The sequence below is a fragment of the Loxodonta africana genome, chromosome 10 (genome assembly GCF_030014295.1).
Source record: "Loxodonta africana isolate mLoxAfr1 chromosome 10, mLoxAfr1.hap2, whole genome shotgun sequence".
Classification (NCBI taxonomy): Eukaryota; Metazoa; Chordata; class Mammalia; order Proboscidea; family Elephantidae; genus Loxodonta; species Loxodonta africana.
In genome coordinates, this window is record NC_087351.1 from 70,220,619 (window position 1) to 70,231,298 (window position 10,680).

The window sequence follows — 10,680 nt, forward strand, 5'->3', positions numbered from 1 at the left end:
AAATAATGTTACCATTACCAGTTATTTCAAATATTAACGTTGGTCTGTTTTTAAAAATCCTTTCAGGTATTTTTGTGTCCATGTCATTATAATGTTGCTTTTCCAGGAAAATTTATGTGGATAGAAATATATTTTACCCTTTGGACTGAGAATGTTTGGCAGTACAGTATAGTTAAACGTCTGTTAAGTAAATTGTGGAAATGTTCACTTTTTAACTTTACAATTTCTTTTGTGAACAATTCTGCATTTCTAAGAAAAAAGATACTTAATTTTTATGTAAAGTTACAGCTGCTTTATAAATATGTATTCATAATGTCATTAATCTCCTCTTTAGCGGTTTTTGTCTTTTCAGGGCAGGGGTTCTTTGAAATATGTACTCAGTTTTTAAATTTTTATTTTTGTTCTTGTTAATTTGTTTTCAATGAACTACCTCTTGCTGAAATTTACTGGTTTCAGTCTGTCTAGATACCTACGAAGATGAGAAATATATACATATATGTATATGCTTATATACTTGAAACTCTGTGGGGCCATATACTTGAAGACAGAGTAGGAATTTATCCTTGATAGATTTTCTGGGCTATATATCTCCAAGTCCATTCTTACTCATAGTTCAATGATTTTCATTTCCTTTTCTGGATCTTTCCTTGTTTTGCTACATACTTTCTGTATGAAGATCCCAACACCAACTAACTTTTGAAAGCACCTTCCTGTCATTAAGAATAGGAAAGGATTCCTCTTTTATATTTGTGTTGTATTTTACTTTTTAACTTACTTCTAGCTCTGCTTTGTCACTATGTGCCACTTCAGTAGCCCAGTATCAAGATTCATTCAACATTTATTGAATGTCTGCTGTTTACTTTGTATAATTTTAGACACTGTTAAGTGCTTCAACAGTAGGACATGGGCCTTTGCCCTCAGGAAGTTTACAGGTTAGTAGAAAAATGGGTGTGTATACAACTGATTATACAAAACGGAATGTGGTAGGTGCCATAAAAGGTATGAGTTCCTTTTACCAGTGTATGGGCAGTCCCCAGGTTACGAACAATGCCTACTTAAGAATGGACTGCCATAAAGCCTATTATGACGTTCATGAAAACTGTGCAATTTGGAAGTGTTTCTTAAGTGTTTTATGTGCATAAAAAGGTAAAATATATACTGTATACTAAGACAAACATTTGACTAACTGACGCTAAATAAGAAATTTATCCGTTCTGTCTTACCTACAAATTTGACTTAAAGACAGAGTTAGGAACTGATCTCAATTTTAACCCAGGGACTGTAGTTAATTATTACTAGGAGTTGAGGAAAGCTTCAGTGAGAAAGCTTTTGACCCTAGCCCTGAAGGATGAGTAGAATTTCAATTGTACAGGGTTATTCCAGGCATTGTGATCATAATAAGCAAATGTGAATTCTCTATGTACACAAAATCTTAAAGGGAGTGATCTGATATTGCTAAAGCAAAGGGTGGCGTAGGAGCCTTGGTAGTGCAACAGTTAGGCACTCGGCTACTAACCTAAAGGATGGCAGTGTGATTCTACCCAGCGACTCCATGGGAGAAAGACCTGGCAATGTGTTCTCATAAAGATTACAGCCTAGAAAATACTCTGTCATGTAGAGTTGCTATGAGTCGAAAATCGACTCAGTGTTATCCAACAACAAAGGGTGGCATTGTGTTCAGGCCTTGCTAATATCATTTAAGATTAGATCATGAAGAACTTGAAAACCATGTTAAGCCAGTGAATAAAATGAAAGTTCACTTTTGCTATTCAGCTTCCTAATGTATTCTAATGTCTTCTAGAGGTCCCTGAGTGGCTCAAACAATTTGCACTTGACTACCAATCTAAGGGTTGGCGGTTTGAATCCATCTAATGGCACTGTGGAAGAAAGGCCTGGTGATCTGCTTTCGTAAAGGATGCAGCCAAGAAAACCCTATGGGGCAGTTCTATTCTGTAACACGTGGGGTCACCATGAGTCGAAATTGACTGGACAGCAACAGGAATTGACTGGATAACAACAGATTTTTTTTTTTTTTTTTGGGTTATGTCCTCTGGGCCTATTACACTTCCACAGTACCCTTTCTCACAAAGTAGTGATCTTTCCCATAAGCACATGATCTGAGTACATCATAACTTTTACCTTGTAATCATTTCTAGATAGGTTTTATCTTTTTTGCTAGATTATAAGGTCCATAAGAGTAAGGCTTTTCTAATTCTCGGTGTTGAAATCTCCCAGTGAAATTGCTGAGATAGTGAATTGATTACCTCTTTTAGCAGAAAAAGCTACAGGGTCGCTATGAGTTGGAATTAACTCGGCCACAGTGGGTTTGGAATTTTTTGCAGAAAAATAAAAGTTTCTACTTTGTATTCATATTGATCCTATCTTTTACTGAATTATTTATGAGAAGTTTTCCCATCACTGAATAAAATCAAAAACAAGATCTCTGACTTAAATAGAGCTTTATAGCTAGGTATAAAGTGGCAGGTATAGCATCTAGTGGCTGAGGTTTAGGAATGTAAACCAAAAACCAAACACTGCCATCAAGTCAATTCCATCTCATAGTGACCCTATGGAAACCATATGGGGCAGTTCTACACTGTCCTATAGGGTTGCTATGAGTAAGGAATGTAATTTACTAGCTCAGCACATTTCTTGAACATCTACCAGGTACTAATTTAGGTGCTTGAGATGCATCAGTGAACAAACAGACAAAAATCCTTGCCTTTGTGAGGCCTACATTCCAAGGAGACAGATAATAGCGCATTATGTAAATAAGAAGATGATATTGCTATGAATAGGAGCCCAGGTGGTGCAGTGGTTAACCGCTTGTCTGCTAACCAAAAGGTTGGCAGTATGAACCCACCAGCTGCTCCGTAGGAAAAAGATGTGACAGTATGCTCAGGTAAAGAAACTATGGGGTAGGTAGCTGGTATTTAAAGCCATGAGATCACTACTACTCTGTTCTATAGGATGGCTGTGAGTCAATCTGCTGGGTGGCAACGGCTTTTTTTTTTTGTTTAATGTGCTGTGGAAAAAATACGATAAGGTGGATGGTGAGGCAGTTGTCAGAACAAGGTGGTCAGTGTTGAGCTCCTTAAGAAAGTGACTTGAGCAAAGACAAATTGAGTGAGTGCATTAGCTGTGTAGATATCTGGGAGGCAAAGCGATTCAGGAAAAAAGAACAGCCAGGGCAAGAGCCCTAAGAAAGAACACTCCTGGCATCTTCCAGCACCACCAAGGAGGCCTGTTTGACTGGTGTGGAGTAGGCAAGAAGAGAAGTAATAGGAGATGAAGTCAGAGGGGTAGGCAGATCTTGTTGTAAGGACATCTGCTTTTAACCAGTGAAACGGTATCTCTGGAAGGTTTTGAGCAGAGTAATGGCAAGAGTTGACTTGTTTTAAGTGGTTTATTCTTGATATTATGCTAGAGTTTAAGGTGTCAGGCTGAAAAAGGAAGATCAGTTAAGACACTATCACAGTAATCCAGGTGAGAGGTGAAAGTTTAAACCAGGGTGATAGCAGGAAAGTCTGATTCCAGCTATATCTTGAAGGTAGATCAACAGAATTTTATGATAGATTTGATGTGGGTGTTTTGGTTATATATTGCTGTGTAATAAACTATCCAAAATCTTAGTGGCATAAAACAACGTAAGTTTTATTTGCTTGATTCTATGAGTCAGAAAGTCAAGCAAGGTTCAGCTGGGCAGTTCTCCATGTGGCATTGGCAGGGAATATACACTCAACTGTGTTCAGCTGGTATGTTGGGATGAAAGATAGCTTTCTTACAAATCTGGTGTCTCAGTGCTCGTCACATGGCCTCTCCTCCACACGGCCTCTCTCCACGTGGCTATCTTAGGTGCCCTCACAGTATGGCAGTTTCAGGGTACTCAGACTTCTTGGCAACTTGCGTCCAAGCCACAGTGTATAAACAATTAAGACACTACTTGCAGCAGGCTTTCTAATGTCCCATTGGTCTAAATTAGTCACGTGGCCGGGAGAGTTAGTGTTGGAGGGGACTATTGGAGGTCACTCTTAATAGTAGTGGGAGAGAAAGGGGAGTCAGTGTTTCCGTGGTTGTTGCACTCCAGCTGCTAACAGAAAGATCAACGGTACAAACCCACCAGCCACTCTGGGAGAAAGATGTGGCAATCTGCTCCCGTAAAGATTACAGCCTTGGAAACCCTATGGGGCAGTTTTACTTTATCCTATAGGGTCAATATGAGTTGGAATCGACAGCACACAGCAAGCAAGCAACTAGAAAGATGGTGTTAACATTAATTGAAAAAAGGAAAGCTACAGGTGAAACAATTTTGAGGACAAAGATCAAGATTACATTTTTACATGTTAAATTTGAGACATAAATCTGGGGTTTAAGAAAGAGTTCAGGGCTGTAAATATAAAGTCGGGAGTCATCTGCAAATAGCTGGTATTTAAAGCCATGTGATCATCAAATGTGTGAATGGACCTGAGAAGAGGACCAAGGATCCAGCCCTGGAGCATTCCAGAGTTTAAGAGGTAGGAGAGAAAAGGAGGAATCAGTGACACAGGGAGAAATCAAGAGAGAATTAGTATCCTGGAAGCCAAGGGGAGAAGTATGTCCAGGAGGGAGTAATCAAATTTGTATAACAAATTTCTGATAGGTCAAGTAGATTAGGACTGGGAATTGGAAATTAGCTTTAGTAGTATGGAGATGCTTACCCTGCTTCAGTTGCCCTTAGGTCCATCTGGACTCATAAGGACCCTATGGAACAGAGTGGCCTATAGGGTTTCCAAGAAGTGGCTGGTGGATTCAAACTGCCGACCTTTCGGTTAGCAGTCCTAGCTCGCTATGGCTCTTAACCATTGTGCCACTATGAGCAGTTTCAGTAGACTCCTTGGAGGATGTAATGAAATCTTGATTAGAGTGGGTTGAGAAAGAAACAGCCCCTGACATTCTGGGAATAATCTGGCACAGCTAAACCTCGATGTTCTTACTAATCTGACATAGCTAAACCATTTTCCCCTGCCTCTCACAGAACATCCACTTCAAACAAGGTCACAGTCTAGCACAAAACAACAAACGCCCCTCTCTTGCTAAATGAGCAGCTATTTACCAATTTTATCTTTATCCTCCTTTTCGTTTACTCCCTATAGTCAAAATTCCTTAAGATCATAGAATTTCCCCCACTTTTGGAGATAGCCCAAACCAGAAAGAGTCCCTGCTTCCTTAGGCCTTCCCCAAAATTACTCGACCAAAATCCAAATCCTATAACAGGTTCTTACTGAGGCACCCCATGACTCCTGACGTGTGCTCTTCCAGCACTAAATTCAACTACAGGTGTTTCTTTGATCTTTGACTAATGGGCATTAGCAGGATTAAGAGACAGTAAGAGGAATGGTGAGTGCGGGCAAACTGGGTGAAGACTTTTTTGTTCCAAAGGAAAGCAGGGGAATAGGATGACAGCCTGAGGGGAAATTGGGTCAAGGTTTTAAGATAGAAAAATAACAGCATGTTTGTATGTTGAGGGGAAAAATCAAAAACCAAAACCACTGGCATGGATTCGGACTCACAACGATCCTGTAAGGGCAGGACGAACAGCACCATAGGGTTTCCAAGGAGCGGCTGGTGGATACGAACTGGTGACCTCTATGGTTAGCCCCCGCACCAAATGGGCTTCTATTAAGAAGGAAGAAAAATTGATTCTGGAGTAGGGAAAAAGTTGGTGGCTAACATTCGGAAGATACAGGATCTAGTGCTTTACATAGGGTTGGCTTCAGGTAAGAGCTTGGCTCCTTCACTTATGGAGCTCCCTGCACAAGAACCTAGAACGTGCCTAGATGTGGTGGTGCGAGTGTGTGGGGGTGTTCTCTGATTGCTTCAGAGTTCTCAGTGAACCGGGAAGAAGACAGAAAACCCGCCGCCTTCAAATATCTAATTCCCTATCCTACTTTTCACATCTCAGTTCTTTTGTGCCTTTTTCTCAAAGAGCCTCACCTTACAGAATATTGATTTCCCAGTATCCAGCCAATTCATGGATGGAATGAATCCCTAGCGGCGCAGTGGTTAAGAGCTCAGTCTCTAACCGAAAGGTCGGCGGTTGGAATCCACCATCCGCTCCTTCGACACCCTGTGGGGCAGTTGTAGCCTATCCTACAGGGTCACGATGAATCGGAATCAACTACAAGGCAACGTTTTTTTTTTTTTTTTTAAATAGATATAGTCCCAGGAACAATTGAAGAAAACTTTGAATTGTGCACTAGTTGTATAAATCTGACTACAGAAAGAAATATTTATCACTGTGTATTAAAAAAAAATTTTTTTTTTTATTCCCATAGGGATTCCCCCCCCCCCCCAGGACACGCAGTGTATTGCAGGTGAAAGAAGGAAAATAAACAGGAGGAGGATAAATTCGTTCTTTTTCTTAAGAGTCCTTCGGCACCCCCAATTGCCTTTACATCGGATCTCTAAGTTTTAGAAAAGCAACTAAAATTGGGGCTCAGAATTTTGTTCTTATACAAGTATGCATAGTAACACAGAATGCCAATCTCAACCTTAAACCCGGCCCTTTTAGTTTCCCGTGCTAGAGCGGGAGGTTGGGAGGGATCCGCGAAATGAAAGGGGAGCGTGTGCTTTCAAGTGCGCAAGCGCAACTTTCGACACTTGTGGTTTGCAAAATGGAGTATTCCTTCCAGAGATCTAGTTAATATTGGGAGTATTTAAATTAATTTAAATAACTCTTCCTGCTTCCTGTTAAGACCTAAAAATGTCTGGGAAAACTAAAAGTCGTAATCAAAAGCCTTGCGCCCAACGTGGGGCTCGAACCCACGACCCTGGGATTAAGAGTCCCATGCTCTACCGACTGAGCTAGCCGGGCACTTGTGTAACAAGTCTCTTTTTTTCTCCTTTCATAGACCTCCAACTAGATTTATTATGTTGTTCCTGCTCCTTCAGTGTTGCATTATAGTCATTATATTGCTAATTCTGTATTTCAGAATTATTTTGTTAGAACGGTTTAGAATATTTATTTACTATGCTTTAGCAGAATTAAGAATTTTTAGGAACGAGTATATATATCCCAAGTTCACTGAAAGCTTATATGCAAGTCATTACTGGGTCATTGAACCCTTTTTTCTGAAATGTTTTTAAATATTTGCTGCCCAATGTTATTTTCTTTACATCAAGACGTATGAAGGCTGTCCAACACCCATCTAATGGTTTATTAGATTCCTACAGTTTTGGGCAAAGGTCCAACCTCTAAGAGGTTAGTTACACTGAAGAACAACCAGGCATAGGTACTTTCCTTAAGTACGGTCGGGTCCAGGAAAGCTAAACTGAGTGAAAAATCCAGCGCCGTCGAGTCGATTCCGACTCGTAGCGACCCTGTAGGACAGAGTAGAACTGCCCCACAGAGATTCCAAGGAGCGACTGGGGGATTTGAACTGCTGACCCATTGGTTAGCAGCCCTAGTACTTAACCACTACGCCACGAGGGTTTCCAAATTGAGTAAAAAGGGCTCTGATTCAATTAAAATAAAGGCTTTGTCCGGTAACTGCCTGACAATCAAGCATGACAGAAACTGGGAAGGATCACTCAATCTTAAGGTGAAGAATGTAAATTCTAAGATGAGAAGAGCAGAACCTGATTTTGGCCATATTATGACAAACTCAGACAATGGAAGGATATCCTATGCATACTCAGTAACCTTTCTGGCTAAGGAATTCTGCGGATTTCTGTAGTTGCGTGGGGAAGGGTTTCCAACTTCTCAGAACTGCAAGTTGAAGTACCTAATTGTAAACCTGAGGCTAACAAAGGATTTTTAGGATATGAGTGGTAATCCACTCGATGGCAACTAACAACAAACAACAACATTCTTAATATACATTATTTAGAAGCTAAACACATTGGGCATCACATTTCCTGAAGTAATCAATTTTTAAAAAGAAAAAAATAATAAGATATAAAATAATGTTGTATGTTTAAATTCCTCAAAGTACAAATGAAATTTGAGTATTTAAATTTTTTTAAGCTTAAAATATTATTACAATTATTCCTAACAAATTTTTCTTGTAATTGCAAACTTTGGTTTATTTGTGATTATTTTATAACTTGACAGATGAAACTAGAAAGTAAATTTAACTGTATTTACTTGCATATTCAACATATTTATTAAATACTTACTAAGTGCAAGGCATCGTGTTAGGTATTCTTGTGGATAGAAGAATAAAATAGTCCCTGATAACCTCAATAAGCTTATTACCCTATAAAAAAAGATGTGTATAAATTATAAACGAATTTTGTATGCTTGCTTATTAGATATGGTCTACTTCCAAAAATACTTTGGAGTAGCCTAATTAAAACCAAACCGACCAACCAATACCTACACCTTTTAAGTCTTCTTACGAATCAAGCAACTAATCAAGAACCTGAGGCAATTCAATGAATTCTTCCAAAACACAACAGAAATGAACAATCCAGCCCCAAACTAGGCAGTTCAGCTAACAACGAGTTCAGAAAGAGCGCCAATTTTCTAATTAGAATATAAGGTAGGCACTTGGCACTCATTAGCGTTTACCACACACAAGTAGTTAATTAAAAGTTTAACTGGACGCCTAAATAAGTTTGCAGTACTTAGTTTACCTTCAGGTTACACCCTCCTAAGACGATAACTTTTTGCTTTCTTCAGTGCTTTCTTGGTCTGTTGTTGTTAGCTGCCCCGGGGTAGATTTTGGTTCATAGCGGCCCCCTGTGACAGAGTAGAAAGCTGCCCCATAAGGTTTTCTAGACTATACTCTTGTTGAGAGCAGATCGCCAGGTCTTTCTCCTGTGGAGCCTCTGAGTAGGTCTCAGTCAGGACCTTTCCTGAAAGAACCACAACTAAAATGTTTTAATGAGTGTGGGGCAAAGTAAGTGACTCGTCTTCCAAGTAAATTCATATCCTTTATTTAAGAATAAAACCTAACCATATAATTATGATGCTTCTTACCAAAAGAGTTCATTGGCAGGAAAAAGCAATTGAAATGCCTCTTTTCCCTTTACATCCAATTCTTCAGCAAGCCCTGAATAGATGTAGATGTAAACCCAACCCAAACCAAATCCATTGCCATTAACTTGAATTCCAACTCATAAGGACCCTATAGGACAGTAGAACTACCCCAACTGATTTCTAAGGAATCTTTATGGAAGCTGACTGCCGCATCTTTCTTCCCCAGAGCTGTTGGTGGATTCCAACCACCAACCTTTTGGTTAGTAGGCAAGTGCTTAATCACTGCACCACCAGGGCTCCCAGAGTCTCTAAAATCCATCCACATATTTCCATATCCACTGCAACCACTGTAGTCCAAATCATCTTCCATTGCAGTAGCTTCTCAACTAGTCTCCTTTATTCTGTTTTTTCTCTTAGTTATTATTCATACAGCAGCAAGAGATATCATCTAAAAATCTAAATCAGATCATATAATTTTCCAGCTTAAAAACTGTTGATGACCTCACAGTAAAAAGCCAATAATAAATGTGGAAGGAATAATGAAATTAGAAAATCACCACTTGGCACCATCATAATAATTGACGTAGATGAGAATTATCACTAGATACTCTAATCAGTGGGTGAAAGTTTTAGGAGTAGCAGGATATTCACATAGTCTGAAGGTATTTCCTCACAAGATATTAATTACAGAAGGAAAAATAGTAACTTTGTAGTGGCAAAACCTTAACCTAATGATCAAAGTTAACGTCACTAGTCATGGAACAAATTGACATCATGTGCCTCCTAATGTGCTCTGAGATAAGGTGACTTCTGTAGTGCCGCTGCCAAAAATGCATCACCTGAATCTAATCATGAGAAAGCATCGGACAAACCCAAATTGAGGAATACTCTACAAAATAGATGGTTTGTATTTAAAAAAAATATCAGTGCCTCGCAACCTAAGGAAATACTAAGGAACTCTTTTCCAAAAGATTAAAGGAGACTAGTTTTTTTTTTAGAGACATGACAGGTGAATGCCATGTGTGCTATCTTGGATTTGCTTCTGCAAATACGCACTTAAGTATTCAAGGGTAAAAAAAAAAAAAAATTGCTGACGGCTTCCTACTAAGAGTAAGATTAAAATCCAAGCTACTACATGATCTGGTCCCATGTCCATCACGTCCTGCCTGTCTTCCTACTTAATCACTATGCCAAGGCACACTGACCGGACTTTTAGAAAAAGCAAGTTCTCTACTTTCTGTTCCATACCACTCTTGGTGTTTTCTCACCCCCGGTTTCAGTTTAATTATCACCTATTCAAAGTCATTCCTTGAGCACCAGACATGTCTATCCAAGCACTTAGGATTTATCTATCACAAGGTGCAATTATTTCGCCTATTTCCACTTTATTGCCTAGTTCCTCCCTTGACTGTAAGCTCCATGAGGGATATGGGTACATCATGTTCATTCTTTTATCACCAGAGTACTCGGAACATACTAGCGCTCAATAAATCTCTTGAATTAGTCTTGAATTCTATTAAAGAGAGTTATAGTCATGGAGAGGACATTAATGCTTCTGTAAAATTCCAACCTGAGCTCAGTGATACAAATTAACGTACAATTTGAGTCGGAATCGACTCGACGGCAGTGGGTTTTCAGCGGGTTTCCTTTCAAAGGCCTGAAGACAGGGTGCGTGAAGGGGATACGGTCAACCGACTGGATCAGAACCAGGACTCCAA

General features: G+C 39.5%; 1 non-coding gene across 1 annotated transcript; it reads right to left on the minus strand.

Annotated features, from left to right (window-relative positions):
* Nucleotides 1-6,780: 6,780 nt before the first annotated feature.
* Nucleotides 6,781-6,853, minus strand: TRNAK-CUU (transfer RNA lysine (anticodon CUU)). Its single transcript has one exon. It is a non-coding gene; the product is annotated as a tRNA-Lys (tRNA).
* Between the last annotated feature and the right edge of the window lie 3,827 nt (nucleotides 6,854-10,680).